The sequence below is a fragment of the Acomys russatus genome, chromosome 1 (assembly GCF_903995435.1).
Source record: "Acomys russatus chromosome 1, mAcoRus1.1, whole genome shotgun sequence".
Lineage (NCBI taxonomy): Eukaryota > Metazoa > Chordata > Mammalia > Rodentia > Muridae > Acomys > Acomys russatus.
Window position 1 is genome coordinate 61683405 of NC_067137.1, and position 15664 is coordinate 61699068.

At 39.0% G+C, this 15664-nt stretch overlaps 1 pseudogene; it reads right to left on the reverse strand.

Moving 5' to 3' along the window:
- Window positions 1-427: 427 nt before the first annotated feature.
- On the reverse strand, window positions 428-12231 carry LOC127187701 (fructose-bisphosphate aldolase A-like; annotated as a pseudogene).
- Window positions 12232-15664: the final 3433 nt, after the last annotated feature.

Consider the following 15664-nt stretch of genomic DNA (forward strand, 5'->3'; position numbering starts at 1 on the left):
GTAACATGAGTGGGTGCTAGATTTTGTCAAATGATTTTTTAGCATCTAAGGAGATGATCATGTGGATTGTTTTCTTTCAACTTGTTTATATGATAGATTACATTGATAGATTTCCATATATTGAACCATCCCTGCATGACAAGGATGAAGCCTACTCGATTATGGTGAACGATATTTTTGATGTGTTCTTGGGTTCAGTTTGCAAGAATTTTTCTCCTAAATAGTTGTTTATTGGCAGTAGGCTGGAAGGGATGGGATGGCAGAATTAGCATTCACAGCAACACTATACACCAGTCATGAGGGCAGAAAGAGTGATGAGTAAGAGCCAGAATGTGCCCTCTTCAATAGCAAGTGGTTAGGCAGGTGCCTGCACTGTTGGCAGAACAGCCTTATATCAACTGTAGGAGTTCCTTGGCAGAATTCATGCCTAGTAGGTATGGTTAGAGATGAAGAGAGATTCACTGCCTGTGGCTACAGACTGGCCACTTGGAGTGTACTTTCCTTGACAAGTGATGCTATTGCCCAGGACTCACTTGATGTACTCCCCCAGGGCAGCCTTCAGGTTCTCCTCCTTCCCAAGCCAGGACCTTAGAGCAGACACCTTGCAGAGCTTTTCCATAAGAGAAATCAAGGCCCAAGGTTTCATCAGGGGCCACTTGTTGATAGCATTGAGGTTGATGGACACCTCTTCCTCACTTTGACCTCCAGACAGGAAAATTACCCCAAGGATAGCAGGGGGCACTGTGCAACTAAGTGCTGTGACAGTTGCCATGGGAATCTCCTCATTGGAAAATTTCTGGATGCAAGTACAGCCTGGGCTAACAGTGTTGGGCTTCAGCAAGGTTCCTTCTGATAGACATGGTGGTCCCTCAGACCCTTGTAGACAGCAGCTTCCAATACCTTCTCAGTTACATACTGACAGCGCTTCAAGTCATGGTCCCCATTAGGGAGGATTTAAGGCTCCATAATGGGTACAAAGACATTTGACTGTCAGATGCTGGCATTACAGGCCGGAACATTGGCCTTTTTCATGATGGCAAGGGATGAAAGGGTATGCTCCCCAATCTTGAGTACACAACACCGCTTGGCAAAGTCAGGTACATCCTTCTTATTCTGGCCACAGCATTCAGACAGCCCATCTAGCCCCTGGGTAGTGGTCGTATTATTGGATCATGCCAGGGGAATCATGCCCTTGTCCACTGTAATCCCCAATACATCATCATTGAACTTAATAACTTGGGGAAAGGGATATCCATAATTCACCTTCTGGTACAGTGTCTCATGGAAGAGGATTATCCCTCTACCCAAATACAGGGATTCACATGGTTGTCAGCAGTCAGCAGCTGCTGGCAGTAGAAGTGTTTGTTTTCCTTGGTGTTCTCAATGCCAATGGTTGGCTAGCATTTGGTAATGCTTCCATGTACTCATCTACAGGCAGAATACCCTTCCCTGGAGGCACACTTCAGTGAGCAGTATCAGATAGCTCCTCCTTCTGCTCCAGGATCATTGCTGGGTACACACGGGGCGTGGTGTCAGTGTCAGTCCATTTCTGGCACAACAGTGGGTATGCTTGCCAAGTATGGTGGTGGGTAGGTGAAAGGACTGAAGAGCTAACATGGTTAGGGTCACCAGAACCCTATTCTGTGGTGCATTACAGGAGAACGCAATCTACTCAGCTGGGGAGGACAGGGTTGAAAGTATTTTATTGAGTAGTTTTGCATCAATGTTCATAAGGGAAATTGGTCTGAAATTATCTTTCTTTGTGGGGTGTTTGTTTGGCTTAGGTATCAAGGTGACTAGGCCTCATAGAATGAGTTTGTTAATGATCCTTCTGTTTCTATTTTATGGAATAGTTTGAAAAGCATTGGTTTTAATTCTTCTTTGAAGGTTTGGTAGAATTCTGTGCTGAATCCATCCATACCTGGGCTTTTGTTGTTGTTGTTGGGAGACTTTTAATGAATGCTTCTATTTCCTTAGGAGATATAGGACTATTCAGTTTGTTTACCTGGTCTTGATTCAAATTTGGTAATTGGTAGTTTTGAAGAAAATTGCCCATTTCATTTATATTTTCAAATTCTGTGGCATATAGGCTTGTGAAGTAAGATCTAATGATTCTTTGGAGTTCCTTGGTGTATTTCATTATGTCTACCTTTTCATTTCTGATTTTGTTAATTTGAGTACTCTCCCTTTGCCTTTTAGTTAGTTTGGCTAAGGGTTTGTCTATCATGTTGATTTTCTCAAAGAACCAGCTCTTGATTTCTTTGATTTTCTGAATTGTTCTCTTTGTTTCTAAATTTATTGATTTCAGCCCTGAGTTTAATGATTTTCAGCCATCTACTCCTCTTGAGTGTGTCTGTTTCTTTTTGTTCTAGAGTTTTCAGGTGTGCTGTTAAGTTAGTAGTATGGGATCTTTCCAATATCTTCATGTAGGCCCTTAGTGATATGAACTTTCCTCTTAGCACTGCTTTCATTGTGTCACATAAGTTTTGGTACTTTGTGCCTTCATTTTCATTGAATTCTACAAAGTCTCTAAATTCTTTTCTATATGGTCCCTGACCCACAGGTCATTGAGGAGAGAGTTTTTCAGTTTCCATGAGTTTGTAGGCTTTCTTTTTTTCTGTTGTTCTCTAGTTAAAGTTTTAATCCATTGTAGTCTGATAAGATGAAGAGGGTTATTTTGATCTTGTATCTGTTGAAGTTTGCTTTGTGACCAAGTATATGAGCAAATTTGAAGAAGGTTCTGTGAGATGCTGAAAAGAAGGTATATTCTTTTGTGTTTGGGTCAAATGTTCTATAGATATATGTTAAGTCCATTTGATTCATTATTTCTCCATTTATTTCCTGTCTCAATCATCTATCTATTGGTGAGAATGAAGTATTGAAGTCTCTTACCACTAATGTGTGGGTTTGATGTGTGATTTAAGCTTCAGTGAAATTTCTTTTTATGAATGTGGGTGCTCCTGCTTTTGGGGAATAGATGTTCAGGATTGTGATTTCCTCTTGGTGTATTTTTCTTTTGATGTGTATGACGTGTACTTCCCCCATCTCTTTTGTTTAGTTTTTGTTGAAGGTCTATTTTATTCGATACTACAATGGCTACTCCAGTTTGTTCTGGGATCTGTCTGCTTGGAATGCCTTTTTTCTAACCCTTTACTCTGAGATAATATCTATCTTTATTGTTGAGGTGTGTTTCTTGTATGTAGCATAATGATGGGACCTGATTTGTATCCATTTTTTTAGCTTGAGTCTTTTCATTGGAGAGGTGAGGCCATTGATGTTGAGAAATATTAATAACCAATAATTGTTAGTTCCTGTATTTTATGTTGGTGGTGGGAGAGAGAGAGAGAGAGAGAGAGAGAGAGAGAGAGAGAGAGAGAGAGAGAGAGAGAGAGTTTCCTTTCTTTTGGTAAATTTAGCCTCCTATATTGAAGTTTTCCTTGTAGTATCTTTTGTTTTGTTTCTAGGTACTGTTTAAACTTCACTTTATCATGGAATATAGTGTTTTCTCCATCTATAGTGATTGAAAGTGCTGCTGAGTATAGTAGTCTTGATTGGCATCAGTGGTCAGTTAGTGTCTGTATGACAGCCATCCAGGTCCTTCTTGCTTTCATAGTCTGTTTAGAAGTCAGGTATAATTCTAGTATGTTTGCCTTTATATGTGACCTAGCCCTTTTCTCTTGCAACTTTTACTATATATCTTTTTTTTTTTTTTTTTTTTTTTTTTTTTTTTTTTTTACATTTAGTGTTTTGGTTATTATGTGGCAGAAAATTTTTCTTTTCTGGTCTAATCTATTTGAAGTTCTGTAGGTTTCTTATATTTTTATGGGCATTTCTTTCTTTAGGTTGGGTAAGTGTTCTTCTATGATTTTGTTAGAAATGTTTTCTGTGCCATGAAGCTTGGAATATTCTACTTCTTCTATTCCTATTATTCTTAGGTTTAGTCTTTTTATTGTGTCCCAGATTTCTTGGATGTTTTGTTTCAGGAAGTTTTCAATTTCAACATTTTCCTTAACTGATGTATTGATAACTTCAACCCTATCTTCTACACTCGGATTTTGCTCTTCCAGCCCTTGTATTCTGTGGCTATTGCTTGTGTCTACAGCTCCTGCTCTCTTTCCTAGGTTTTTCAAATCCAGGATTTTCTAAGATTGTGGAGTTTTATTGTTTGTTTGTTTTGTTTTGTTGTTGCTGCTTCTAATTCCACTTTTATGTATTGAACAGTTTTATTAATTTCTTCCTCCTCTTCATTGAATTTTCCTGTAATGCTTTATAGGCTTTATTCAATTCTTTCATCTGTTTGAATGTATTTTCCTGTATTTCTTTGAGAGATTTATTTTTCTCTTTCAAAGATTCTATCATTTTCACTATCTCAGACTTAAAATATTCTTCTTGCATTTCCTGGGTATAAGTATCTCCAGGGCTTGCTGTGCTAGGACCACTGGATTCTACCATATGGCTCTGAGTTTTGTTGCTTGTCTTCTTGCACTGGCTTCTATCCACCTGTTTGTCTCTGGTATTAGCAGGCCTAGAGATTTCTCCAATGGGGTGTCACTATCAGTGTCCCATGTGGGCCAGGCAGGTTGGGAGCTGGCAAAGAGAACTCTAATCTGAAAGCTATTTGCTAGGACTCTTCAGGATAGTGCACAATTAGTGTTGGAGCCTACACCCAGCTCAGATCTGCTGGGTTCCCTGTCTATGTCCCATTTATGTCTGGCAGGAAGGAGAAGAACAGGCTGAGATAACGCCAAGCCAAAAGTGACTCAGGTACCCCTCAGACCTTCTTGGTATGGTGGATAATGTGGGTTGTGGCTGGCACCCAACTCACCTCTGCTGCGTCACTTCATGTGACCCAAATGGGCCAGGCTGGTAAGCAGTGGGAAGAGAGTGATTCAAGCCAAAATATGCTTGAGTGTCCTACAGTCCTTCTCAGGATGACACCTAATGTGGGTTGTGGCCCATGCCTGACTTAGCCTGTTTGCTCTCTGTGTTCCAGATGGGCTACGATGATAAGCAGCGGTTGGGTGGAGAGATCCAAGCCCAAAGGTACTTGATGTCCCACCTGTCATGATGTTCTTAAATTCTAATTCTCCAGAGTGATTAGCCACAAATCAAATGCATTATTTGGTAATTTGCTTTTGTTGTGGTGTTTTTGTCACAGCAATATAAAAGTAACTAAGATACTCCTGGCTTCTTATACAACTCAAGGTCACCTGTGCCCAGAGATGACACTACCAAAGGGCAGGGCTCTCTCCCAGTTTTCTTTTTAATCTAGAAAATGACCAATAGATTTGCCTAAGAACCAATATTTTGGAGGTGTTTGGTCAGTTGAGAGTTGTTTCTTCCAAGATTGCTCTAGCTTGTATCAAGTTGGCAAAGAAAACCAAAAACAACCAGAACACCCTTAGTAGTTTTTATACATAGATGTTATCTATTGTTTTAAAATTATCTGTATTATCTGTAGGTTGGGTTAGGAGTCAATCAAGACACAGACACTTGTTATATTTTAAAATAGCCTTAGTTAACCTGGGCAAGACAGATATCAATCCTCTAAACTACCTCCCACAGTGGGGCAGGCAAGGGATCCTTGCCTCAATCCCATACCATCTGTTTCTAATAACTTCTCTCAATCTACCTCCCATCCATAATCCCAAATACTTTCTAATGTTCTTCAACTGGGCCGAATTCTCCATCCATGCCAGCTTTGTGCTTCTCTTCCAGCTAAGCCATGGCGGTCTTCCTCTCCTCTCCTCAGGTCTCTCTTCTTTCTCCTCATGGTGTTCTTTCTTCTTACCAGAATTTCTCTCTCTCCTATACCCACCTATCTCTTTTGCCCTGTCCAGGTGGGGTGGCTTTTTATTAAACAGAAGATGAGTCCCAGAGAGAACACGTAGGAATTAACATCAAAATACATCAGACAATCCCGCATCAGTTATTAGCCACTTACAAATACAAAGTCATTCTTGATACAAACTCTGGACCTCAGAGTGGTTTTGTAAACAAGAAACAGTAAAATACCAACTGAATGTGATACAGGAAGGACTCCCAGTAGTATGTGAGGTTGGCCAGGGTCGAACTATTCTAGGACAATTATTGTTTCAGATGATTCCCATCTCTAGCTAGGGGCTCAGCTCACCTTCCCAACAAAATTCTACAATACTTAATTGAGCTTCTTGATTAAAATTTATATTTTATACCAGTGGATAGTACAGCAGGAAGAAGTGAAAGACACAACTGGAATTTTGAGAATGTAGGTAAAATATTTTAAAAATATAGAGTCAGAATTCATGGAGCTGACTTGTAATCCAAGGCACATAGATGTTGGTTAGAACAGGGACCATTTGCATACTTTGACCTGTAAGATAGAGGTAATAACTTTGTGAAATGCAAAGAAAGTTAAAAGAGTGAAGTACCTACTACCATGGCCTCCCTCTGCTCAGGCTATAACATCTTCCAGGCTGCTTCTTCATGTGGATCCAATCCTTGTGACATTTTAGAAAAGATATATAAAACAGTCAAAAGAGTGGGGGGAAATATAAGTAACTTGTTTGGAGGTGCTTTAAATGAGTTTGATCAAATATCCCTATGTAATTTCCTAGAGGCCTAAGACACAGAATAAGGAGCACTGATAGAGAAGCCTGCTTGAGCAATCAAGATGTTCATACAGAACATCATTCTGCCTCCTCTGTAACAACATCTTTCTCAGGCTCAGAGACAGAACCATAACTCACAAGCCATAGCAGACATCTAAAATGAAGAATAGGTCCCAATCAATCTAAATACAATATTGAAGAAGAAGAAGAAGAGGAAGAAGAAGAGGAAGAAGAAGAAGAAGAGAAGAAGAAGAAGAAGAAGAAGAAGAAGAAGAAGAAGAAGAAGAAGAAGAAGAAGAAGAAGAAAAGAACAGCGTCCATATATAACTAAAATTTTACCAAGAAAAACAGTAAAAAAAAAATGTTTGGCAAAAAAAAATAAAAAATGGTGAGGGCAAATATATGTGTGTATGACTGAGCATATTCTGATTAAAGAACAAACAAATACATGTACTTCATTAGATATAGTACATGGATAAAATTAATAATTTTTAAAATGTATTTGTCTATGCTTTCTGTGTGTCTTTGTGCATATGCATGACCATTCATACATGTGGTGGTCAGAGGACAATTTACATGTGTCCATTCTTTCCCTCTACCCTATGCATTTCAGGGATTGAACTCAGGTTATCAAACTTACTGTCAAGTGCCTTTACCAACTGAGCTATCTTGCAAGTCCTGAAAAATGGTACTTTTAAAAAGAAAGTTTTATCAGGCTGGAGAGATGGCTCAGTGGTTGAGAGCAATTTGCTGCGGCTCATCAGAGGTACTGAGTTCAAATCCCATCAGCCACATGGTGGCTAGCAGCCATCTGTAATACAATATAGTTATCTGGTCTGCATGAAGAGAGTGTACTTATATACATAAAATAAATAAATTTTTTAAAAAAGAAAGTTATCACATTTTTATTTTTCCAACATCTTTATGTCATTCTGTATATCTAATTACTATTTCTAGCATCAAACAAAATCAAATTTTAAGATAGGGTTGAGTGACTTTAGAAAATTAACTCTAAGTTTTTCTAATATAAAAGGATTCTAGTTAACATAGGATTTAAAAATTCCCTCCGAATATATAAGACTACTGTTCTAATTACATGTGGGAATGCATAAATTCAAATGTTAAATCCTTCGATTTGGGACCAACAATCAACTCCTTAAAGAAATGTCCACTTTTTACAGCTTATTGGCTGTGAGACAATAAAAACATTTCCCTTTTTTGGCCTTACTTTTCTTATTTGTGAAACAGATAATGTCTGTCGACATTTCCTTGGTATGACAGGTTAACTGAATTAGTGTGTATGAAGTTCTTAAAACAGTGCCTCCCCTGGCTCTCCATAGCTGTTCTGACAGTATTTCACAGAACATTCCCAAAGCACCAGCTCTCAGTTCTTCACTGAAATGTAGAGATCACCGAACACTAATCTCCTGTCTCATCACTAAGCATGCTTCTACATTAGACAATACGAAGCTGAATTTTTCTGCTGTGAAGTCTGGCTTGGAAGAATTTGACATTTCCCCCAACTTAACTTCTGCCTCAAACCATTTTCCTTTCAAATTCTTGGGAAACCTAAGCAGTCATGCACAGAACTTCAGTCCTATGAAACAAATAGGCTTTTGCAAATAAAATCAGAATACATTTGGGGCATGATCCTTGGCTTTCAAAAGCTTCTAGAATCCCAAGGGAAGGTCAGAAGCACCGGTTTGGCATCTATCACTTTATGTGCTCATTTGTTTCATTAGGGTACGAATTCCACCAGAGCTTCATCCGCTTCTCATTTATCCTCCTGGATGTTTCAAACAGAAGCCATACATATATTTTCACTGTACTACAGTGACCAAATGCACAGGTAATTTGCATATATTAAAGAGATGGATTAAAGTTGAGGATATAATTCTTATTCCAACATGAAAACTCTGAGATTTATGGTTATGCACAGATACCTGAAGGACAAGGACTTCTTAAACATTTTTTATGGGAATTTACTGCAAGTTTTTGTATTCATGGGGTCAGGGGTTAATATAAAGGGCACATAATTCTATATCTCTCTAGAAGCTCATCTCCAAGTAGCTGCCATCTGAGTACATCGCATCTCTAAAAATCAAATCCATCATTTTGTAAGTTTCATTTTTTTCTTCTAGCAAAGATTACAATCTATCATTTATAAAGACTCTGACACCCAGATAAAAGGAAGTATATAAAAAGGAATTGAAAGTGATGCAGTGAGAGAGATAAAAGTAAGAATAGGCTGCATGTCTGTTAGTTAAAGTGACAGAGTCAGAAGCTAAGGAGATTGCACAAAGTGTGTGTGTGGGGGGGGAACCCTTGGTCCTTTATCAAGTGACTTGTATTGGGAAGAATGTGGACATTCCATAAATAATTATATCCTCTAAGTTCTTTGTCCTAAAGTCCTTTTTCTATGTATTAAATACATGATTTGTACTTTAGTTTGTCATCGACTTCAATGCTTCTCCAAATATAGTAGGTAAATTTTGCTTCTTGGGCGAAATAGTTCCTCATAAGCCAGTCAGTCTTTGTATCAATCTTAAGTAATAATTTCTATGTGCATTTGTGCATGGAGTACCTATTGCTTTACATATGATAGGTAAAATAAAAGCCATCTCATAACTGACTAATTGATTTCAAGGTAGTTCCCACTACTGTGTACTGTGTTATTCCTGTATCATCTACATAATGAAATGAGACAGAAATATCAAGAGACACATGCTTGCTTACCCCAGCCTTGCCCTCTCTGTCCAGTTCTCATTTGAAAACAAGGACCTGAACCAGTTAGGTACTTTTCAATGCCTTTTTAGAAATTAATTTATTTATTCACTTTACATCCCAATCATTGTCCCCTCACTCCTCTCCACTCCTCCCTCCCTCCCTCCCTCTTCTCCTCTCCCGCTCCCAGAACACCAAGTCACATCAGGAAATAACTCATCCTATTCCATGGTAGCCTGGAAAGGCATCCCCACCAGGAGGAAATGATAAAAAAGTACACAACAAGATCCTTGTCAGAGACAGCCCTAGCTCCTGTTACTATGGTACCTACATGAAGCTGCCTATTGGGTACATTTGTGTAAGGGCCCTAAGCCCAGTCTATATATGGTCCTTGGCTGGTGCTTCAGTAACCACAAGCCCCCAAAGACACAGGTGAGTTGGCTCTGTTGGTCTTATGGAGCTTCCATCCCCTCAGGGTCCTTTTATCATCCCCCCTACACATACTCATCCACAAGACTCCCTGTGCTCTGGCCAGTGTTTGGCTGTGAATCTCAGAAGCTGTTTTGATCTGTTGCTGAGTGGAGCCTCTCAAATGACAATTATGTTATGCTCCAGTCTGCAAGCATAGCAGAATGTCATAACAGTGTCAGGGGCTGTGTGTGTGTGTCTCTCTCTCTCATGGTGTGTCAAGGGAATGGTTAGACATCCCTCAGTCTCTGCTTATCTTTATCCCTGCACATCTTGTAGGCAGGATACATTGGGGTCAAAGTATTTGTGGGTAGGTAGGTGTTCCCTTCCCTCCAATAGGAGTCCTGTATAGTTAGAAGGTGGCTTTTCCAGTCTTCATGTCCCCCGCTACTAAGATCTCAGTTAGAGTACCCCTCATATTCTCCCTGTAGCTTACTATGTCATAGATCTCTAAGTTGTCCCAGAGATGCCCCTGCCCACAGTTTTTCTGCAGGTCCAACCATGAGGATCTGAGTGTGGACACAAAGAATCCATGTAAAATCCATATTGGGTGGTATAAACCTGTCACTATAGCCCTGGGGAAGAGAAGACAGGCAGGTCCTGGCAATTTACTGTTTAGCCAATTTAGACAAAACAGTGAGCTCTAGGTTGAATGAGAAACCCATTCCTAAAAATGAGATACCTAGCAGTTGAAGAAGACACTTGATATAGACCTATCTTCTTCACATGTGCCCTCTCTTGGGAAGTGCATCTCTACAAATGTATATTACTCACACAAGTGCACATACAAAATCCATTGCATTAGGCTTATAAAATTGATGGAGAAACAAACTAATGCAGGGTCTTTCCTGTACTGAAGCTGCTCTCTTTCTAGAAGGAAAGGGTCTCTTAACTAAAGCAGTATGCATGCTTTCAAAACCTGCCAGATGACAAGGGCATTGCTTCCCCTGCAGTTCTACCCAAGCACCTGATGTACATTTTTTATTAGTACAAAAGTTTACTCAGTGGTAATTCTACGTGTCAGATGGTGTGATTTTTATCTTTGAGTGCTTTAATAATAAAAACAGAAAATGGACCAAGAGTCAGGCACACTTCCAACTAAACCATTAATATTTTCAGTTTGCCAAAAATTATACTCAGCCTCAGAAAACCTTTACTTACTAATTTTAAGCATCTTCTTTGCATGCCTGCAGGTTTCCAACACCATGTTCATGGGTGTGGTCCTGATGTGTTTGGAGGACATCTTTAAAAACTGTTTATATCAATTTGTAAGCTACTCATTTGAAACTAGAATTATTATTTTACGTAATTTGTTAAATCAGAAGCAAGAAACATCACCACAAGACTATAGCAGTATGTCCTATAAAAATAGAAACATGCTTTGTAACTTAAACAGGAATGTGCTTCTCCTGCTACACAGCAGAATATGGTGTATATTGTAAAGATGGAAGGAAAAGAAGGAGAGAGGGAGAGAGAGAAAGAAGGGAAAGAAAAATATTCAAGAGAGAAAAGAGCCTGTACTGGGGATATACTAGGTCTGGATCAATGTCACTTCATCTTCTGCTATTAGTATGATGAAAACAAAATTACTGACAAAATTTTATTTACTTTAAAAATCACAAGTCCGCCATCACTGATATAGGGTTCAAAGTTATTTTAGTGTCTTTGTTTCAAAATAGCAATGATAGTAAAGTTGCAAGGCATTTCCACCTGAAATGGTTGATACTCACAAAAAAAGGTCTTCCTGGCGGTATAGTTCTGTCATCTCCCATTAGTCAAGCTGGGCAAGTGCATTTTCTACACCAAGGGACAGGACCGTACAACATCAGCTTCTCAGACTGTGTGTATTCATTTACTACAAACAGATGACTTTGCTTCATACTCAGTGCCCTGTGTCATGGTATTTTCATTGCCATTGAACTTTACTATGCAACCTTTCTCCATGTCCTTATATATAGTTTCCTTACAAAAATGTGTCATATTTTGTATAGGCGACTGGTATGTACATGTGTAAATGTGCGCACGCAGGCATGTGCATCTGTGTGCGCATCTCAAATTTTTTTATCTTGAATTTTTTCTCATTTTTTGATGAACTTCATTTAATTTAAAGAGAGCCAGCCCCTGACACTATTATGGATACTATACTATGCTTGCAAACAGGAGTCAAGCAGAGTTGTCCTCTGTCCTCTGAGAGGCTCCCTGCAGCAGCTAGCTCCTTGAAACAGTTGCTGAGACTCACAGCCAAACAATGGGCACTGTGTAAGGAACCTTGCAAAAAGTGGGGGAGAGGAGGGCCTGGAGGCAACAGGAGCTTCCCAAGAAGACCAACAGAGCCAACTAACCAGGGCCCAGAGGCGCCTTCTGAGATGGAAACACCATCCAAGGACCTTGCATGGTCTAGACTTAGGCCCTCTACCAAGATGTAGCTGAAGGCCAGCTCGGGATTCATGTGGATTCCCTAGTGAGGGGAGCAGAGCCTCTCTATGACATGAACTCTCTTGCTAGCTTTTCAATTATTTCCCACTGGCAGGATGTCTTGCCAGGCCGCAGGGCGAGACGACATACTCATATGACTTGATGAGCTAGGATGGGTGGGAAGCAGAGCTCCTCTCTTCTGGAGAACAGGGGAGGGTGATGTAGGATAGGGAGGGAGGGCGGGGCTGGGAGGTGATGAAGGATGGGGCTATGACCAGGATATAAAGTGAATCAATAAACACAATTTAAAAAATAAAAATGAAATTATATTTAATCATAGTATATATGTCTTTGCTTAAATATCCTAAATTATTTGTAGATTAAGGTGGATAATCTGAAAATAAAAATAAACGCATGTGCCTAAGATAATTATATATAAAACAATTATCTTAAACACAATGTAATTAATTATGTAATAGATTCCACACATAAGCTTATAATAATTATCTCTATAGTCTGCAATAATTACTTAAGTAAATATATACTTACTTTACTGTTAATTTAGACACTTTTATAATTAAGCATAAAAGCTTATTAAAAATACATGTACTTTTAAGATACTCCGAGAGTTGGAAAGATAGCTCAGTGAGAAGAGCACTTTCTGCTCTCACAGAGCACCTGGGTTTGATTTGTAACACTGTCAGGTGTTCAGAACTATTTGTACCTCAGGTTCAGTGTATCCGGTGGCTTCATTTAGCTCCACAAGTACCGATGTGCGTTTAATATATGCATATGAGTATTTTGCCAGCCTGTATGGAGCACATCCTGTGCCTGTCTGGTGCTGGCCATCCGATACCATGAATCTGGAGTTACAGAGGGTTGTCAGCTGTTATGTGGGTATTAGGAACTGAACCCAGGTCTACTACAGAAGCACTATATTCAGGCCCTAATCTACAAGTTGCTGTGAATCTTTGAAGCTTGTTTCAACTGAGGGAACAGTCTTATTTTCTTGACACACTTTTGGCTTGAAATAGGAAGGAAGAACTTCTGAGAATTGGGAAGCTCAGGCACATGTCTCCTAGCAGACATCTCACTTCCCTGTGGAGTCTCAAAGTATAATGGTGGCTTTGATGCTCATGGACAAAATATCTGCAATTAGCTGTGGCATGCTTAGCTCTATGTGGAGGATATGCCAACTTACATGATTGAGGCGGCCTAACAGCCAGGAGATGCCATGAATGCTTTGTGAACACTGGCTCTGCTATGCTTCTTCTATTCTCCCAATCTAGCTTAGCCATCACAGGGCTTAAAATAGTCATTACATTCACAGAGTGGGCTGTAGTTCACCATGAAGAGTGAAGTGATATCCGACACAAATCAACTTTTAAAACATTTTTTCAAGACAGAGGTTCTTTGTGTGTAACCCTGGCTGACCTGGAATCACTCTGTAGACCAGGCTGGCCTTGAACTCACAGAGACCCTCTTGCCTCTGCCTCCAAGGTGCTGGGATTAAAGATATGAGCCGCCAACACCCAGCTATAAATCAAATTCTTAAACAAAACAAATTTAGAAAAAGCGCAAAGATTCATTTAATTATTGAGTAGGAAATGGTTGCACAACCAGGATAATTTCATATGTAATTTATAATTTTAAATAAAAATATTTTAATTTAAAAAGCAGGATATTCATCATATCTATGCGCACTAACCCATATTAACTGACTAACCCATATTGCCTCTGAGATATAGTAATGACTATCATTTTACATCTTAACTTCATAGTCCACACAACAATCTCTGATATTCACTCAGTTTCCATGAAGTCATTTAATAACATGAAGATATTATGGCTCTTAAAATATGTGCTACATATGATTCCTCTTTTCAGAGAAGTAGACTATTTCTGAGCAACCCAGCTCGCCTTATAAAATGATGAGGGTTAGAATGCTGACATATACATGCACAAAAGACATCAGTGCAACTGACACGACAGGAAGGGATTTCCGTGCCAAAAGAAATACTCCTTAAGGCCATATGTTATTTTATTTTGGCAGACATGAGATTAAAATGCAACTTGTACATCTACTTGCGTGAGCTACATTATTTTTCAAGTAAGCATGTGCTAGTGTATAGAGCCTCTAATAAATCCTAAGCCAAATATCTGTGTCAGTGATAAGGCATTATCTAACCATATATTTAGTGACAGTGTCTCAAAGGAGGACTTCGTCCTGAAGTTTTGAAGATCTACACCCTTAATTCTATAGAAAGATACTCATACTGAGTTTGTAGCCGTAACACAGTTGCAGATTTCCAAAAAGACTATTTTGTTCCATTTATTACAGTAGAAAAGAAATCCTTGCTGAATACAAAACATTGCTGTTTTGATTATGTGAACTGATTGTGTGTAATTTTGCCACTTCTTTTTATGTCATCATGTCCATTGAATCCTTTTTAAAGGAAAATCATTTTCTAGACTAAAATGTTATCCCAAGAGCAGCTCTACTTTTGCTGACATGATTTTGATTAGGAAATTTAGATCTTTACGCTATATGAATACATTAGAAGAGGATTACTCTGATCGAGACTCCACAAGAGAGCTAAAATATACCACAAATAAATAATCAAGCATCTTGTATGAATTTAAAAATAAATCATGTATCATAAAAGTAAAAATGGCCAGTTTAGGCTCAAGAAGAACACAGAGAGCATTGCAAATTTGTAGCAGAGTGAATCCAGGAACAGGGATTTTAATTAGATGGCAGCAGCAGTAAGGTGACAGGACCGAGAACAGGTAAATCATCCAGGAATAGCAGTACACTGAGCAGAGCCAGCTGGTGCGGTGCTGCCTCAGTGTCAGGGATCTGAGCTGCATCCCGAAACGGGGACTGTTCAGACAGTCTGTTGCACAGCTGTTCTTGCTCGGAAACACGCAGCCAGGTCTGTTAGTGGTATCACTCTGCAGGTACTACAGTGACAGTAAAGTTTCTAGGAAGGACTAGGTGTCTTGGAAAATGAAAAAAAAAAATAGAGTGTTATTAGAAACACCAAAAAAATACATTTAAAAACATTCCCTTTCCCCTTCTTGTCTTCATTTAGTGCATTTTGTTATCAATTGAGTTACTTAGTCGGAACTATAATTATACCATCAGATTTAACATTCTTGAAACTATCTGGGCCAAAGCGAATCAGCAAAAAGTTGGTGCTATTTTTAATGTTGAATTTGATCACAAATGAATCCTGGGAGTTCATGTTATAATTAAGATCACAGCAATATGGGTAAATGCACTGCCAGGAATGAAGGCCTTTGTAACATACAAATGTCCCCTTTGCCTTTATTAGCATCTCTGTTCATGGTTAAATTCCCATTTTTGTCATTGAGACTCAGCTTCAATAATAATCAAAAACAACTATAACTTGTGTAAAATATCATATCAGTCAAAAATAAGGGGAATAAAAACAGAGAAGACA